This window comes from Globicephala melas, chromosome 2 (genome assembly GCF_963455315.2).
Source record: "Globicephala melas chromosome 2, mGloMel1.2, whole genome shotgun sequence".
In the NCBI taxonomy this organism is placed as follows: domain Eukaryota; kingdom Metazoa; phylum Chordata; class Mammalia; order Artiodactyla; family Delphinidae; genus Globicephala; species Globicephala melas.
The window spans coordinates 26,960,628-26,979,567 of NC_083315.2; positions in this window are offsets into that span (position 1 = coordinate 26,960,628).

Below are 18,940 nucleotides of genomic sequence, written 5' to 3' on the forward strand. Positions count from 1 at the left end.
TGCATTTTCCATACTTTTGGCATGAGCTTTTCAGAAGATGAACAATTACTAAAAATAAATCTGTAGTAAACTATGTAGAAATCAATTTGACATTCAGTAATTTCCATAAAGGCAGAATCATTTTTAAAAAGATTAAAAATAGTGAATTATTTATGGATTTCCTAAATACAATTTGAATTTTTCTTTTGGACTTGACTTTTGAAAATGGGACTTCATATTTTCTTTGCTTTTTAGAAAGACCAGATAATACTATTCTGGAGAGCAGTTTGAATGTTTTAATGATTTAAAGATTATCTGATTAAAATGAAATTCAAAAGGACTTTTGAATCTGAAATTTAGAAGTCATAATTCTAACGATTATAGAACTAAAACCTTATTCTAGACTCTGGATTTTCATTAGCTGTCAAAACTTGCTTCATTTTTTTCTTTATATCTAAACTCAATAAAGTAGACACACACACTAAAAAAAAAAACCTAAATGTCCTGCTTAACTGATTTAGACAAAAACTTCACTCTTTGTAAATATAAAGATAAGGGTTAGCTCTGAGCCCCATCACTTTATAATTGTATGTTTAGGGGTAAATACGTAAATTATTTGAGTCTTTGTTTCCTAAACTGTAAAACAGAGCTCATAGAAACCATCCCACAGAGTTAATGTGCAGATTAAAATCTATTAAATTTACATACATCATATTTAAATTTATATATTCTATAGCATATATATAAATACATATTCAATAATATTTAAATTTTTGCCACTGGTACCCTTGGAGTAATATGGTGTAACATTAAAATTGGATTTACTTTTTATCTTTTATTTATGCAACAGATATATTTATATCTTATATATATATATATTTATAACAGATATATTTACATCATTGTATATGAACAAAGTTGTCTTATTAAACACACTTATAGATGCATTCATTTGTTCAACCATTCATTCAGCAGATATTTATGGGGTACATACAGTGTTTCTACAGTGTTCCAGGCACTGTTCTAGATGCATGAGACACACCACTGGGCAAAAGAGAGAAAGTCCCTTGTTCCCAGAGCTTACATGCTACTAGGGGAGATGGGCAATGAATAGTAAATATGATAAGTAAGTTATGTCATATGGTAGAAAGTGTTAAAGTGGAACAGAAAAAAAGACTAGATGGGTTCCGCCTACTTGAGATCCTCCCTTCCTGTCTGCCTGCACAGTGGACTTCAAACCCCAGCCTCAGAAATAGAGACACAGCCTTACAGAGACTGCTTCACCAGCCCCACCCTGGGTAAACCATTTCCCTGGAACAAATCCTACTGTTATGCTTATCTGGTTGAACCTTGATTGATGGACCCTACTGCGCCAAGTTCTAGGCTCTGGAGATACCAAGAGTTCTGTGACTTGTTCCTTGCTACAGACAGAATGTTTGTGTCCCCCCGAATTCCGTATGTTGAAATTTAACCCCCAAAGTGATGGTGTTAGGAGGTGGGGCCTTTGGGAGGTGATGAGGTCATGAGGGTGGAGCCCCCATGATGGGATTAGTCCTTATAGAAGAGACCCCACACAGCTCTCTCGCCCCTTCCGCCACATGAGGACACAGCAAGAAGACACCATTTATGAACCAGGAAGAGGGTTTTCACCAGACACAAAGTCTACCGGCATCTTGATCTTGAACTCCGAGACTCCAGAACCGTGAGAAATACGTGTTTGTGGTTTAAGCTGCCCAGAGCAGCTGGAACTAAGATAGTTCTTGGTCCAAAGATAATTAAAACCTGAATGGGAGGGGCTTGCAATCATATGTGTGTAATTAGTTTCATGTTCCTTGATGGTGAGCACCAATGGATCAGAGTCTCACTAAAGCTCCGCAGAGCCCCAGTGATCAGAGGGACTCATAAATACTGCTTGCTTGGCCCATGTGCCGTCTTCCCAAGTGAAAACCAGCCAGGCACTGGCCTCCTTCTGGAGGGAAGTTGTCACTAGTGGTGAGCTCCCTGGATGGGGCAGATGGGGGGCTGTTTCTGCAGTGGCCTCTTCAGGTAATCGCTGGCTTCCTGTTTGCATAGAGCTTAAGCTGAGAGGCTAGGGGAGGCACCAGTCAGGCTACTTTACGTTTCCCTGAGATCAGCATAACCATCTCCAGGAGAAAAGCCAGGGAGAAGGAACAGAGCAGTTGTTGCGAGGCCTGGTGCCTTTTCTCTGCTCCTGGCACAGACAGTAAATGCAGCCTCCCTGCCTCTCTCTTAGGAAGCCCAGCCCTAGCTCTCTGCTCATCCTGCAGAAATAGACCCGCATGGCGGGGCTCAGGGATTCATTTCCAGGGTCTGGCTGTGCCTTTCTGGAGGCATAAATTGGGTTCTTCTCAGGCGTATTAAGAGGTACCTAATTGCATAATTCATTCCTGGCAGACTTTTCTCCCTCTAACAATAATGGCCTTGTTGAAAGCAAAAGCTATTTTTACCAGGATTGAGCTAGTACAGTGCTTTGTGCAAACACAACCCCTGTGTCAGAGGAGATCAAACTCATTCTTTCTCATATACTTTCACAACAACCTGAAAAGTAGGTGGGTGGAGGGTATTATTACTCAGACACCTAGAAGAACACGTCGTTGTGCACATAAGAATAGCACAGTTTCATTCTTCCCCACCTTCCCTCCTAATCACTGTCCCCCTCCCTCTCCCTGACTCACTATCCATGTAACAGAAATCCCGCAACAATGAGCATGTGCTTCTGCAGGCCACTAGCAAACCTGGTGTTCCCACCAGACATATACCCTGAGGATCGCAGGATCCTCCACCCTCTCAGAGACCTTATAGTACTTAAGAAACGCTGGGTTATTCATTAGAACTCTGCAGATGATGATCCTGGAGAAGCTACTGGTTGTTCTCATTGCATTAGTCAGGTCAGGCTGCCAGAGCTAAATACCGTGTCTGAGATCAAGGTGCCAACAGGGATGGTGTCTGGTAAGGACTCTCTTCTTGGCTTGCAGATGGCCGCCTTCTCACTGTGTCCACTCACGGGGAGAGAAAGAGAGCAAGCTCTGTGGTTTCTCTTCATAGAAGGGTACTAATCCATCACAGGGACCCCACCCTCATGAACTCAGTTACCCCAATTATCTCCCAAAGGCCTCATCTCCAAATACCAGCACATTGGGGGTTAGGGCTTTGACATTTGAATTTTGAGGGAACACAATTTAGTCCATAGCACTTATGTACTTCAGGAGGAAAATGTGGAGTTGGGTTCATTTCATTTCATTTTTCCACTCACTCCTCTGCCCTCATGGGAACACCCTGCTCTTCTAGCAACATGGCTCACAGCCATGACGGTGCATGATCACCACTGCACACCTGCAGCCCTGTCACTGCATGTTCACCACTGCACACCTACAGCCCCATCACTGCTTCACCACTGCACACCTGCAGCCCTGTTACTGCTTCACCACTGCACACCTACAGCCATGTCCCACCTTCTCATTCATGAAAGGCTTGGACTTCTCTTCACAGGCACATTCTCTCCTCCAAGTTCAGCCATGCTTTTGCATGACCTGTATTTTCATGTGAAAACTCATCTGAGTGTTTGCCCTCCATCCTGGCCTCGTCTCTCCAGTTACCTGCTCTCGCCCAGGACTCATTCTTCTCTTCCCGTAGGCATGCACTGGGATGAAGTACTGCTTTGCCGAAACTGCTTGCTCTGCGCACAACGACCTGTCCTTCCAGCTTTTTCGAGGCCTTTGCAGCTCTTTTTCCTTGGAGGCGCCAGTACACTTTCCTCTCCATCCCTTTCCATACATCCCTTTCCCTGTGTCAGCAGGGCTGTGTGGCATTGCAATGACAGCAGGCTCTTGGTAATGTTGTAAAGTGTCTTTTCATTGTGTCCATTTGAAATGCCTCACTTTTGAATGAACTCAACTGTCCACTTTGTTGTGCCTGCACGCACGCATACACACAGACTGCTTGGAGCTGCTAAAGAGATTGGCGAGCCAGCCAGGTGACCTGTGTGTCCTGTGACCGCTGGCCTCCACAGGGTTCCCTTCCCACTCACCCTGTCCCATGTGCTGCTTTAGGAGAGAACAAACTCTGACTGCTGTCCACCCCCCATAAGCCGGTATTTGCGGGCACAGTCGCTCTTTTCCGTCCTCCTGTTCATCAGAGAAACCATCATAAAACACCTAAGTTTGTGCCTCGATCCCCCTAACTCTGTCTCTTACCGGGCCTCCTACTGTGGGGAAAATGGACATCACCAGATGGAAAATCGGTGCCCTCCCCACCTCCAATCCCTGACACCATCACTGGTACCTTTTTCTCAATTCCCATCTTGGGTCCTCATCCTGAATTTTAACTTCCTCTTTGTTACTGACTCCTTCCCATCAGCACTTAAATATACTCTGCCCCTCCCACTTCACTTCTCCCAGCCCTGTGTTCTCTGCAGCCACTCCCCTGCCCACATCTCCTGCCCATGTCCATGTGCATTCAAGAGCATCTTGCCCACTTGCTCCTCCACTTCCTCACCACCTGTGTGTGGCAGCCAGTTGCTGTCCAGCCCACACCTGCCACCCGCTCTCCCAAAGCCGACACCAAGACCCCTGAGTCACTAACCCTTCACTGTCCTCCAGGTCCAGCGTCCAGCATTGTGCCTGGTACTTAGCAAGTGTTCAATAAGTATTTGCTGAATGATTGTACACACATCCCTGAAGAGGTTCAAGTATTAAGAACAGGGTATCTTTCATGAGCAATTTCCAGTATCTTCCCAGAGAAAAGTTAGGTGGACACATTCGTTCGTGCCTGTGTTCATCTCTCCACTCACTCATCCAACACTGACTGGCTCTGTGTTATGTGTCAGCCTCTGTTTAGATGCTGGAAAAAGACAGTGAATCAACACAGCCCCTGCTTACAAGAAGCATACTCGCTGACCAAGTGAAACACTGTGCTTAAATACAGGAACACATTACTCCTAAAGTATTATCTACCCCTGCCCCCGTATGCCAGAAGATGAATAGAGAGGAGACAGGTGACAGGAGGGGTCCCTAAAAGAGGAATTTCTAAGGAATCAGGTTCTGGGGTAGCTTTCCTACCTCCCGAAAAAAGATGGAGGCCTTGGGGGCCCCAGTCATGTATAAAATTCTTCAAGGGGTAGAAAAATATTCTCCATAGACATCTAACTCCATCAGCCTTGTGTGTTCTGAGCTACTCGAATATAATCCAATATTTGTTACTTGTGTTTTATTTGTTATTTATTTATTTATTTATTTATTTTTGGCTGCATTGGGTTTTCATTGCTGCATGCGGGCTTTCTCTAGTTGCAGCGAGCGGGGGCTACTCTTCGTTGCAGTGTGCATGCTTCTCATTGCCATGCCTTCTCATATTGCAAAGCACCGTCTCTAGGCATGCGGGCTTCAGTAGTTGTGGCACGCAGCCTCAGTAGTTGCAGAGCATGGGCTTAGTTGTTCCACGGCATGTGGGATCCTCCCAGATCAGGGCTCGAACCCATGTCCCCTGCATTGGCAGGTGTATTCTTAACTACTGAGCCATCAGGGAAGTCCCTGTTACTTGTTCTTAAGGTAAAACACGATAAACAGGAAGTTTCAGCATTTGCCACTGAAAATTGTGCCTCTTCCAACCCAAGCTCTACAATCCCTCTACAGTCTCTTTTTCTCTGTCAGTCACGTATAATCAAGCTACCATATTCTGTAGTGGCTTTCTTTTCCTTAAAATAAAAAGTGGTGTCAAAATAAGAAAAATTATTTATCAAGGATGCCAACATTTGCCATGATTAGGTTTGGCAACTAGTATAAAGCTGAGAGTCCATCAATTTAGCAATTTAACCATGTCTAAATAAAGCAGAACAAACACAAATCATTTTCTGACACCTCAAACTTTCTTTTTAGTTGTTCACACCTGGAATGGAGTTGCAATATTTACCCTAGTTCTGCAATGAATCTTGATATCCAGAATTTCACAAGGGGCACAAAAGTTATAACAATCTCTACAGAAATTATATTTTAAATTAAAAAAAAACAGACATAAACTGCAAGTCTCATAAAGGAGGAGGTGCCATGGAATCAAATAGCACTGGGGTATCACCACTGTAAATGACTGGGCATCAGTGATGTAAGAACAATGTTCTGACACTCATATTAACAACTCCAGTTTTACCTTTTTTGTTCTATAATGAAGAGCCTCTCATTCCTTATTCCAAAGTGAAATGTTTAATGTCAAGCAAGTTGTTGACCCTTTTTTGGCCTCCAGTCATTGCTTGAGTGGGTAGCATAGTTTGAGTTGAAGTTAACCCATGGCTAGAATTCAGATGTGTCTGGGGAATTCATTGGCACGTTTGTTGGCCAGGCCATCCCAAAGCCCAGCTGTGTGAAGGGCTGTGAGGACTTCTAGGAGAGAACTCACCCTGTAGACCAGGGTCCTGAAAACAAGCAGCTGTGGTCATAACCAAACCTCCAGTTGCTAGTAAGGTGGGGGCCTAGTGTACATCAACCGGGTCTATATTCTTGCCCATTGCCCCTGTTTGCAGAAACTCAGAAAGCTGTTTCATCAAACACTGTTAACACTCAAGCTTATCCAGACCTCCTCAGCCTCTGAGCACTAGTGTGGGTGATGTAGCAGTCATAACTCAACTTCTACTGGCTAGACCTAAGTTTCCAGGCTGATTCGAGTTACTTCTAAGAGCCCCTGGGGAGATTCACCCAATCTACCCACTTTCCTATCATTTTCCGCCTCCTTGGTCTCCCAGGGGCTGGGGAGACACGGCCAGGTCATGTCAGGACATGCAGGTGCCTACTTGTCTACAGGCCTCGCTGTGAAGGGATGCCCAGGGTGAGGCAGTTATGCTAGTGGGCAGGGCAGTTCCAAGTGAAAGAGCAAGTCAGCCAAAAAGATTAAAGAAACAGCAGATGCCACAAAGCATCTGACCTGACAGCTGGCCAGAACTGTTGACCGACACAGGTCTGACAAGCCAGGAATGCTTGGGGCTCACTTTGAAGGGTGTCAAGTTTCTGTGTCAGAATGTGGGTCCAGGAGCCAGTGAATTTGGATATGGAGACAATAAAACCTTGGAAAACATGGAAATACCAGCATTTCTGCACATTTCAAAGTCACTAACTCACCGTTGGAGAAGTGGGAAAGATGTTTATCAAATTTTCCTATTACAAAACCATCAGAGTCCATGTCGTCTGAAACTGCTGCTGCTGTGGAGAGACTGGAAGCATCCCAGAGCCAGGTGACAGACTTGGCGAAGGAGCTCTTTGTTAAAGGCCACAAGGACAGTTCAGTACATTATTTAATGGTTCATAGTACACATGAAGACATAGGTACTCAGGACTGGTTCAGCTGAAGAATGACATGTTATCCGACACTTTTAATTCAAGATTTGACTTTGTCGGCTTTTCTCTGTCTCCATTCTCTCTCCATCTCTTTTCTCCATCCATCCCTGTCTTTCTCCTTCTTTCTTGGTATGTCTGTCTATAACATTGTTCAATATTTTCTCCTGGATCATTTAAGAAATTAATAAAACTCTCATTTATTTATTCTCAGCCACTTATTGGTTGTTGAATAAGATAAACACAGAAAAATGCCAATAGTAAGAATTGCACATGCTAATAAGCTTTTTGTTGGCTGAAAACAAACAGATCAAATTCTAAAAAAATTTAAAACTCCATAGGTTACTTAAGGGAAAATCGGACTAATTCTGTTATTGAAACACAAGTCTGTGTGCCTGACACACAGTGAGGCCAAACAATACCAAAACACCAGAGTTTGGAACAGAGAAAGGTTTATTGCAGGGCCATGCAAGGAGATGGTTGGCTCATGCCTTAAAAACCCCAGAACTTCCCTGGTGGTGCAGTGGTTAAGAATTCGCCTGCCAGTGCAGGGGACACGGGTTCGAGCTCTGGTCTGGGAAGATCCCACATGCCAGAGCAACTAAGCCCGTGAGCCACAACTACTGAGCCCATGCACCACAGCTACTGAAGCCTGTGTGCCTAGAGCCTGTGTTCTGCAACAAGAGAAGCCACCTCAATGAGAAGCCCATGCACCGCAGCGAAGAGTAGACCCCGCTCGCCACAACTAGAGAAAGCCCATTCGCAGCAACGAAGACCCAATGCAGCCAAAAAACAAAAAAAATCCCCAAACTCCCTGAAAGCTTTCAGCAAAGCCCTTTTATAGGAAAGGTGAGGGAGGGGCGTGGTTAGTTGTTGCAAACTTCTTAGTGTCAGATCCTTTGTTCTTGAGGTCAGGTCAAAGTCAGGTGATGATATTCCTGTAAATCTCCACCAAACAAATGTTACTCTCTGTTCTGACAAAAAAGGGGAAGGTCCCAAGGCACAACTTTCACCCTTCGAGGTCCAGGCCTGGCTAAGAGAAGGGGTTCCCTGTGGCGGGGCAAGGGGCTGTTACCCTGCCCCGGAGCATTCACCAAGCACCCAGTCTGGGTCCTCCTGCCAGTGTCCAGGCCTGGCTGAAGAGGCAGATCTCAGTTGGTTGCTCCCTCAGGGCCAGGTCCCCAGACCCTGCCCGGCTGTCGTCACTGAGGGAGCCAGACGCCCAGGACTCAACTGGCCTTCAGGCTCCTCAGGCCACCCAAATGGTGGGAGCCAGGTCCCCCAGACTGTGTCTTATGCAGACTGCTGCTGCCATTAGGTCACAGAGGCAGGGATGGGAGAGAGGTTCACTGCCACCTCAGGGCCTGGGCCTGGCCAGTGGGCCGTCTTGGTGAGGGCTCTGGAGCCCTGCAGGATGCACCCCCAGCCTGTTTCCTGGGCCCCCCAGCTCACCCGCCAGCCCTAGGCTGGGTGAAGTGGAGGGCCCTGGGCAGAAGGCCAGGATCTGCCTCTTACTTCAGTCTCCACCTGAGGACCACCACTCCGCAGACCGTTGGCTCAATGCCCCTCCTATGGTTGCTCATTGACAGTTGCTTGCTTGTGGGCAGGGCCCACTGTAGCACCAACCAATGCTGAATGGGGCCCACTGTGGCACCGACCAGTGCCTGAGCAGGACCTCTACGTGGCTCTAACCAGCTGGCATTAATGGTCTCCGAGTAACCGTTGCCTGGTAATGAGGTAGGGGGGTGGGGGTGGTAATGGCTTGCAGCAATGGCCGATTGCTAAGGACTGCGCACTGCAGCACTCTATTTCAATTCCTCAGAAATCATGCTTACACAGACATTGAAAATGCAGAGGCTCTAACCAGTAAAACATGATATGGGCAAAACATTGCTCAATGAATCAACTTTTAATAAACATTTACATGGAAAAAAGATAATAGCAAATAGAATAATTTCATGAAAAATAAATATTTTTTATTTAAATGCTATACAATGTTTAGAAATGAATTAGATTGCCTTAATGGAATTCATTTTCTCTATGCAAATTTGTCAATCTTGCCAAAAATTTAATTGAAATATGTTTTTACATAGATGGAATGTGTATGAATACAGAAAATCTGAGAGTTTATATACACAAAGATTACAATAATTTTTTCTTTAAATACTATTTTTAGCTTTTGCATACACACACATATACAAACACAAGTTGTTTTATTAAAATGGAATTAAATCACTTAGGGTGATAAGATGAATAGTTCCTTTGCATTTCAAGTAAGAAATTTCTCCCTCCAGTAATGGCAGACTAGTGTCATGGACTGAATTGCGACCCTCCCACCAAACTTATGTGTTGAAACCCTAACCCCCTGTAGCTCAGAATGTGACTGTATTTGGAGATAGGGTGTTTAAAGAGGAGATTAAGTTAAAATGAGGCCATTAGGGTGGCCCTAATCCAATATGGTGTCTTATAAGTACACGAAATTTGGACACAGAGAAACCCCAGGAATACATACACACAGAGGAAAGGCCATGTGAAGACACAGTGAGAAGGTGGCCATTTGCAAGCTGAGGAGAAAGACCTCAGGAGAAACAGCAGTGTGCATTCTTTTTAGAGAAATAAAATATCCTGGACATCAGATTTAATTTTTTCATATACAATGTCTAGCACTCAGTCAAAAATAATAGGGCACATAACAGAAAAATAATGTGAAACAATGAACAATAGAAACGGGATTCAGGTGAAGGTGTTATCAGTTATGATTAACATGTTTAAGGAGCTATAAGCAGAGTTAAAGAAAGGAGAGACTATCAAGAAAGAACCAAAGGGAGATTCTAGAACAAAAAGACACAATAGCCACAATTAAGAATTGAATTGGTGAGTTTAACAGCATCCGAGGAGAAGTGAAAGAAAATTAGTGAACTGGAAGATAGGTCAAGAAAAAATATGCTGACTGCAGCACAAGGAGACAAGGGTATAAGTCAAGTTCCAGTAAGAAAGAAGAGAGAAAACTTTCTGAAAAAATTTCAAAACTGAGAAAAAACATCAAGCCACAGTGTGAGAGCCATACAGAATCCAACCAGGTAAAATCAAAACAAAACCACACCTAAGTGCAGAATGGCCCCCAGAATCATCTTCCTGATGCACAGGGGGCCTTAGCATTTATCCACCATTGGTTGAGGAAGTGAATCCCTCTGACATCTGGTCTGCACTAGTCTGGGAGCAGCGAGCCCCCAGGACACTGGAGAAGATGCTGAAGCAAAGAGTAAAGACATGCAGCCCGTGCTCCAGGTGGGATGCTGTCACCGCAGGTGAGCTCATGTGACCTGTGTGCCACAGCTGAGTCACAATCACACATGGGCTGCGGAGATGTGATGTGAGGAACCAGACGTATTTGCTACATAACTCGTTAAAAAGTGTTATCTAAAAACAAAAAAAATGCTAATATCATCTTAGACCTCTGTGTACAGTTAACCTCTTTACAAAGTCATGACCTTCATTTGTTTTGGAGAACAGGTCTCTAATAATCAATAATAACATGCATCGCCCACATATGAGAATGCTATATTGGACGAGTATCAAAACATTCTAGACAGAACCAGGGAACATCAAGAAAGTTTGAATGATTCTGTTCAGCATAAGCAAACCTGTCACTGCAGGAGCTGAGTGGACCCTGGGAGTCATGCTAATCAGCATCAAAGAATGTTTCCTGAACATTTTGGGGAACAGATGACAGCTTCGTTCTTACCCACTGGGTGCTTAGGATTGGTGGCTTACACTATTCCCATTTGTTTGGCTACCGACTGTTTCTCTGACTTTTGCCAAATTTATCTAAACGTGAAGTGAATTGAAAAAGTCAAGTTTCAAGCATTTTTTAAATAGCTAGGGGAAAAAAACCTGAGCAGGAAACATTGAATCAGGTGCCATCAGCTGAACCAGCCGTTCCGACCTGCTGTGGAAAGTGACATCCTCAAGCCAAGATTTCAGTCCATCAAAAACCTGGCAGGAGCCCAGAGCCACCTGTGATTTCTTCTTTCTTATATAACTAGCCAAATTAATTCTAAATGAGCAGTAAAATCAAAAGGCTTGCAGCCAGGCACCCCCCAGGGAGGACGTCTCTCCAAGCCCACTATCATTCTGTACTTCTACCCCATTCTCCCGACCTTTCTTTGGAATGCTAGTTCATATGTATGTCATATTTATAAAGAGAAAAATTCAGGAAAGTGAGTTATTTGGGGAATAGATTTTGCTCAAGAGAAAGGTTGTCATATAAAGTCTGCTTGTATCAAAGACAGGATTAAATCATTGTTCGCCTTTGCTGCTCGTGGTACCGGCTGGATGGGTGTTTTATGTGATGCCCTTTTTTGGGGTGCCTATACCTTCCTTGCAGGTGTTGGTCTTACTAATGCTTAGTTCACAGGAAGCTCTTTCTATATTATGAACTATTTCAATGCTCACAGAAAACATAGAGAAAAATAGAATGAAGACTCATAACCTCGCATCATTAAAAACAGTATTTTGCGTCATTACCTCAGTTCTTATTAATTTAAAGAGATAGATCACTATAATTACAGTTTAAATCTCCCTTATATGCTTCTCCAATTCTTTCCATTTGATCCCTTCTGAAAGATAACTCTTGTCGTGGTTTTTGTGCTTAATTAGCCCCAATACTGCTTTGATGTTTTTGCATTATGTGAGGGTACACCTTCATGAATAGTATGTTAAAATTTATGTATATGGCCTGATACTGTATCAGTCTACATTGTATATTTTTCATTCAATATTTTCTGTGATTTATCCATTTTGATACGTAAGCTCTAATTCACTCGTTTTAACAATTGAAAAAATTCCATTGTGTGAATGTACCAAACTGTAAGTACCCATTCTCCTGCCCACGGTCACTTAAAGTCATTTCCAGTTTCTGCCCAGCACAGGGAAAGCTGCAGCCAGTGCTCTCGGGCACGTCTCAGTGTGCGTGGGTGAGTGCTGCTCTCGGGAGCGTTCCTAGAAGCCCCGTGGTTGGTTGACGCACAGGTGTGCACCTTCAAGCCTATTGCGTGTCACCAAATTGCTTCCTGGAGCAGCGATCCAACCTCACAGGACGCTCTCAGTGACACCTGACTAGATGCGTCCAGGACAAGCAGGCGCCTCCAGATCATAACTGGGCAGGTGGCAATCGTAACTTAACCAATAATCTCTGCAGCAGAGAGAGCTGACCTGCACCCACAAGAGACCCTGCCGTGGAGCTGGGATGGGTTTAGGGTCTCCTGTGAGGAAACGTTGAATTCCCGGTCACGTGATCTGGCAGGCAGGTGATTAACCAGCTGATGTGCATCCAAAACTAACCTGCCTAAAGTCAGCCTACCTTGTTACATAATTGAATTGCATTCTGTAGGTTTAATTAGATTGTCACTGGCCAGCTCTTACAGTTTTATTAATTTAATAGCATCCAAATTAAATGAGCCTAGTCTCGTTGTAAAAACACTTCTGGTGTCCTTACAAGAGCACTCATGCTCTTGAGGGTAGCCCAGAGGGACCTGCCTTAAAATCGCCAAACTCCCAGGGACAAGAAATCACAGAAATTGCAAGTGGGAGGCACTGGGAAAGGTGGGAGACACTCGGGGGGAGAAGCAGAGGCAGCCGGCGGGGTGCAGACTCCTGACGGTCAGCTTGGAGCTCCGTGACAGACTGGCACGTGCCCACTGGCCACACAGGTGGGACCGCCACATCCGCCACTACCTGTGCCGCCTGGAGCGGGGTCTGGAACCCCCTGGCCCAGCTTCCTCACCTGTAAAGTGAGGATGGTGAGAACACACACTCCAAGAACATGCCACAAGAGTCAATGATGAGGTACCCACACGGCGCCCGGCATATGGCAAGACCAGCTCTGGGGGCCACTGTGGATTGTGGGGAAGGCTGTCGGGTATGACGAATCTAGCAGTTCCTGCAGGAAGCCCACCTGTGGTCCGGCCCCCTCTTTACTGTGGATGGAACAAGCATCGTGCGTGAGCCACGCTGGCTTCCAAGTCTCGGTTTCCTCCTCTGCAAGCCAGGTTGGTGGCACATAAGCAGCCGTTCAGTGCGCAGAGGGCCCTCTGTGCTCCTGCCCTCCGGAGTTTGCACTGTCTCCACTGCACCTCATGCGGCAACACCAAGAAGCAAAGCCATCCCCAAACCCAGAGGTGTGATACCGGGAACAGGCGGAGCAGAACAGAGTGAGCGCCCTGCTTTTTTCCCTCAGAGGAAGGACAAGAACCTCCTGTCTTCCTGCTGGTCAGGTGGAAACATTGACCCACTTGGTAAATTCCTCCTAGAATTTAGTGCTTCACAGATGCCCTTACACACTACCCGTCACGTTCCCTAAATCCACCACACTGCCCTTGGCTCCCGGCTGGATGAGAAGCTGTGCTTGCTCAGAGCCCCGGAAACATGAAAATCCTTTTTACACTTGACCTCTGATCGTCCTCATCTACTATGTTACAGCATTATGAGACCCTCAAGTCTTCTTTAGAGGGAGGCAGAATATAAATTGTGTCTCGAATTTCTAAACAGTCATATTTCCTGTTCTCACTTCTGCCATCTGGAGGAATGGCATTTTGATTGGGGAAGGGGGTGTATTGAATATATTTTTAATTTTCTGTGTAGTATGATGTTTTGACATCCTGGAGAACCTTCCTGGCTGGGGAGACTGACCTCCTGGGATGAACCAGTTCTTACAGATGGCAAAGGGCCCAGTGGGAGGAGGCTGTGAAACACAGACCAGCCAACCCAGAGCCAGACCCCCTCTCCCTGCCTGTGCACCCCAGGGGGGCACTTCTCCTCTGCCTGCATCATCCAGGACCAGGGGCCAGGCAACCAGGGCCCACGCCTATAGTCCAAAACCCCTTAATTATTCAAACTAGCCAGCCCTAAACTGTTCACTTGCCTGCCTTCTGTTTCCTACAGACACCACAGCAAAGGCCAAGGCTGTGGCTCTCCCCTCCCTCCGGACCAGCCTGGTGCTTCCCCACTTGGCCCTGCGTGGTGGCCATGCCTCCTGCCTCCTCTCTGCAGGACCCATGAGTGTAATACACTCTGTTTTCTCCTGAGCCTCTCCTCTGCATCCTCTTGTGGCAGCACCTGACTGACCATCCCATAAAAGAATACAGAACAGAGAGTCAGGGTGAAGAGAAGCCAAGGGGTCCTGCAGGCTTAGCTCGTGATCATAATTTTGGTGAAAAGAACAGAAATGAAGTGAAAAGGAGATTTCTGAAAACAGGGAGGAGACACCTGAGGATACCTGCATTCCTCCTGCCTCCAGCTGTGTTATCTCCCCCTCCTCCCTCTAAGCGTCACCATGTCAAGAGCCCCAGAGCTGCTTCTCCCCAGCTGCGCCCCCAGGGCAGCGCCTGCACGGGAGGGGGCTGCCCTACCAGCCTCACGAACGATCCCGCCGCTCTCTGCAGGCTCCACGATGGCTCGTTTCACCCTGGAGGTTGTGTAATTACTGTTTCTGTCAGACAGTTGGCACTTTAATCAGTCTGGTAACTTTTAATTATTGCTGTACTATGTTGTGGGCATATTGTAGAGTCTGTTTCTGCTTCAAAATGCTGTATTTTCTGTGTGCTTTCATAAAGTGAAAATTCTTCCCAATTCTTTCCCACCCACTGAGGGAAAAAAGATGGAAAGCATTTCTGGCAACATATATCATCATCACAGTAATCAATAGTCTTTATTGTGGTTTGATGATGACTGTATAAATCTCTAACTACACACGGAGTCCAACAAGGTGCCATACAGAGGGCGTGACATCTAGAGCGTCCCCTGCCTTCTGGAGGATTAAACTCAACCAGTGTGAGGCTCCAGTCCTCCCTAGTACACAGCCCACCCCCACCAGTTAGAGAGAACATTTGACCCTCTTCCTCCTAAATAGGGAGACATAGTGAATCCTAAATACTGAACTCAAATACTGAAGAAAGGAGGGGGATAGCTAATATGGTTAGGTAAGTTTTAAAAGCCACTTCCCAACCTCAGGTTCTGCTTTTCTTTTTTAGATAATGGCTTAGTGCTTTATCTGGGAATGCAGGTGCATTCGAATAGGAACTTCCTGGAGAAAATGTGCAAAAATTACACTGTTGTTGGAAACGTCCATTTTAGTGGCAGCCCACTGAGACTGATGGCTGAGAGGTGCCCCATCCTGTCCAGAGTCCAATAGTAGTTTTACTATTATCGCTTGGTCAGCCCCTCCGGTCTTCAGTCTTCTCCCCTGCAGAATGGGGGCCACCTGCTAACTCAGCAAGTTAGCGTGAGGACAGAGGTATCCACCTGTGCACAGACTTGTGAGCCTTTGTGCAGTTGGTGCCCCGGAAATGTGGTTTTTCCTACCTTAAGGGCTTCCTGTCTCCCCCAGTCCAGTCCTGCAGAGGAAGATGAGCTGAACACCCAGCACCCATCCTCACTTGGCCAGGCTGAAGAAATGCCTAGGATCCAAGCACGTTCTTGTTCTCTTTTCCCTTCCTTCCTTCCATAAACGGGAAATGCACATAATTTAAAAATCAATTACAGAAAGGCTCAGAGTTTTAAACCGCCACTGTTACACTCCTCCCCCCAATCCTCTTTTCCAGAGCCAGTGTCTTATCCACTCTGCTAGGTGTTCCTGCTGGAATTCATCTCCTTAATTATAAACAGCAGGCTTACGTCCCTGCATCTCGGCTTATTAGTTTCAGATTCACTTTAGGTTGTGCTCCTGTTCTGCTGGATGAGGAAGCCGCCCTCTTAAATCCTACCAACTCTCTCGTTTAGTCACATGGACGGCGTTCACATCCATGTAAGACAAGCTCATAACAGACATGGATGTGTAACTGTGTAAGCGTTTTTCTTCATAAGTCCAAGTCATGAACCCTGATGTCCAGAACTCGGGATCTGGCCTGTCAGTCGGCCTCAGAACTGCCTCTGTGCTGGAGGAAGCTGGGGTTGAAGAACGTTGGCATCTGTCCTTTTTTATCAACTTTACTGGGATATAGTTGACAAATAGGAATTATATATATTTAAGGGGGCCCTTTTGATGTTTTATATAACACATCTACCACCTCACATAATTACCTTGTGTGTGTGTGTGTGTGTGTGTGGTGAGAACACTTCAGATCTACCCCTTAACAAATTTCAAGTACACACTGCAACATTGTGAGCTGTGGTCTCCGAGTTGTGTATTAGATCCCAGAGCTTACTCATCCTGCATAGCTGAAGCTGTGCACCCCCGGGCCAGGATGTGGAGGAAGCAGAGCCCTTATACGCTGCTTACAGCAATGCAAACTGCTGACACTCTTTGGACATTGGTCTGGCAGTTCCTCAAATGATTAACCAGTTATCATATGACTCAGAGATTCTACTTCCTGTCATATACGCAAGAGGAATGAAAGCACATATCCACACAGAACTTGCATGTGAGTGCTCACAGCAGCATTATTCCTAATAGACAAAGGGGAAACAACCCAAGTGTCCATCAGTGGATGAACGGATAAACAAAAGATGGTGAATATTATTCATCCATTGAAAAGAATACAGCACTGTTCTGACACATGCTACACTGTGGATGAACCTTGAAAACATGCTCAGTGAAAGAAACCAGCCACAAAAGACCGCATGCAATATGATTCCATTCACATGAAAATCCAGAGTAGAGAACTCTGTAGAGAAGATCAATCTGTAGTGGTTGTTTGGGGCTGTGGTTTGGAGGAAAGTGGGGGGATGGGGGCTGGTAGCTAAAGGGTCCTGGGTTTCTTTTTGAAGTGACAAAATGTTCTAAAGTTGTGGTGATGGTAACATATCTGTGAATACACCAACAGCCATTGAATTGTGTACTTTAAATGAGTGCATTTCATGGTATTTGAGTTATGTTTTCATGAAGCTGATTTATTTAAAACAAAGGAGAATGTTGGGGGTTCCCTGGCTCCGTGCTGGGAGACTGTGGGCTGCGTCTGTGCCATGGAGGGGGCATGGGTAGGGCAAGATGGACCTTGAGAGGATTGCTGCTGAGCACAGCAGTTTAGTGATATCCCTCCTTCATGCTGCAGACCTCAGGGCAGCTGTGGGCTGTAGAGGTGGGAGCAGGGACCCCAAGGCGGTCTGTTCCTTGGACGTTCTTGTTTCCGTGAGCCGGCATTCCCCTTGGATATAAAGGACCACATCACAGATGGCACTTGGGTCTCAAAAGCACCTCAACCCCTGGCCTTTCTTGCTGATTTTAAAGTTTATACAGGGACTAGGGGAAACTTGCTTCCTTTCTTCTCTCTGCTTTTCTCAACTGGACCCTTTATTGCACGCCCCACCAGGGAGTTGTCACAAGTCATGTCCCTGAGGTGTCTTAGGATGGAAAAGGAATTCTTTTTTAAAAAAATTAATTAATTAATTTCATCTGCACCGGGTCTTAGTTGCAGCATGCAGGATCTTTTTAGTTGCAGCATGTGGGATCTTTTTAGTTGCAGCATGGGACTTCTTAGTTGAAGAAAAAGGAATTCTTGTTAAGTGTACATCGCATGGCTGGTCTTTCAGATTCTTTAGTGAGGGACTTAACATAAAAAGAACAGACTTCCGTGAGGCTTCTGATATTGCAAAAACACTGTGTTTTATTCGTGGGACTAGGGCTAGTGATTGAAGTCCTGTTCCCCTCATTAACCGCATCCTGGTGGAGGCTCCAGTGTGATTTAACGTATCCTTATCTTTCAAATTAGCTCGTCATGAGTGGAAGGGAGGTTCATACATCTCCCTTGTTCGGACAAGGCCTTTGAGGATGGATGCCGCATTCTGTAAAAGATGCCCACACCAGGGAGGGTGGAAGACAGGCACCCAGGTTTTTAGGAATGTCGGGGTGCAGTTCTGAAGAGGAGGAGTGTCTCATCTCTCCTTAAAGGCAGAGCAGTGCCCCTCACAGCTGCCTCAGGGAGCATTCCCATCCCCTGGTCCTCACTGTGCAGGGGCTGCGGAGAGCAGCTCTCTGGTGACCACTAGCAGACACCTTTCCCACAGATGGGCACATTTGGAATTGAATGACCTTGCTGCCACTGGACACTCAGATACTTCATGAGCTGGACAAATAAAATGCAAAGGGCTCAAAGACTCCTTCCGTTTTCGTAATGAACTTTGGAAAACGCTGTTTGAAAGTGTTCAGTTCCGCTGATATTTCTGGGGAATAAGTGAGACTGCGCGTCCCTGGCTGCCTGAGCGAGGGTCTTATCGCCTTGGATGTCTTTTAACAGCCCCGGCTCCACCCTTTCCTCATGAAAAGGACAGAAGGACACTACTGTTGAGTCCAGTCCCCTCGATATCACATTTCGCTTCCTGGAGTTCATAGGGGACCGTCCCAAAGGCTTGGAATGATATTATTTCTGAGAATTGTTTCTTCATCTGACAGGTCCCCTCCATCTACATGTTCTTTTATATGAAAACTGGAATGAACGTGTCTCCTTGGTTGGACCATAAAAATAAGGCCAAGCTATCGGGCTTCCCTGGTGGCGTAGTGGTTAGAGTCCGCCTGCCGATGCAGGGGATACGGGTTTGTGCCCTGGTCCGGGAAGATCCCACATGCCGCGGAGCGTCTGGGCCCGTGCGCCGTGGCCGCCGAGCCTGTGCGTCCGGAGCCTGTGCTCCGCAAT